Here is a 584-nt window from a genome sequence, read left to right on the forward strand (position 1 = left end):
ATCTTGGGCAATCACTTCTCAGGCTGCCTCCCATTCTGTCGTTAAGATAAATATGACCCAAAAGGCCCACCTCACAGAGTTTTGTGAGGGTGACTTAATGCCAGTGAAAGCATTTCCTCTACCACACCTAAGGTGCTTTTGTTACTTCCGGGGTTCCTTCCAGTCTTGCCATTTTGAGATTTGGTGCCTCACAACCCAAAGGCCTAAATAAGGCATCACCACGAAAGCCAGACGGTCTTTCCCCACATTCATCCACATCCCTCACGGGTGGGTGCAGCTTCTGTAGAGTGAGGTCTTGCAGCTGAAGTCACCCAGTCCTGAAGGCCAGGAAAGGGGGACGGAAAGCTCTGGTTTCAGGCAGGGGGGGACAAAAAAGGAAAAAAAGAGAGCAAGCCAAGAAGAGACCATTACAGACAATGCCCCACGCGCAGGCGCAGTGGGCGCCCCGCGCCTCCCCCGCCTACGGGAGGGGGCGGACCGCGACGTGCACACGTCAGGCGCGCTGACGTTCGCGTAGCGTGCGCTGCCCGCCAGCGTCCGTAGCTGATTGGCTGTGCGTCAAGCTATGCGCTTCAGGGGGGCGG

The sequence above is a fragment of the Myotis daubentonii genome, chromosome 5 (genome assembly GCF_963259705.1).
Source record: "Myotis daubentonii chromosome 5, mMyoDau2.1, whole genome shotgun sequence".
Taxonomy (NCBI): domain Eukaryota; kingdom Metazoa; phylum Chordata; class Mammalia; order Chiroptera; family Vespertilionidae; genus Myotis; species Myotis daubentonii.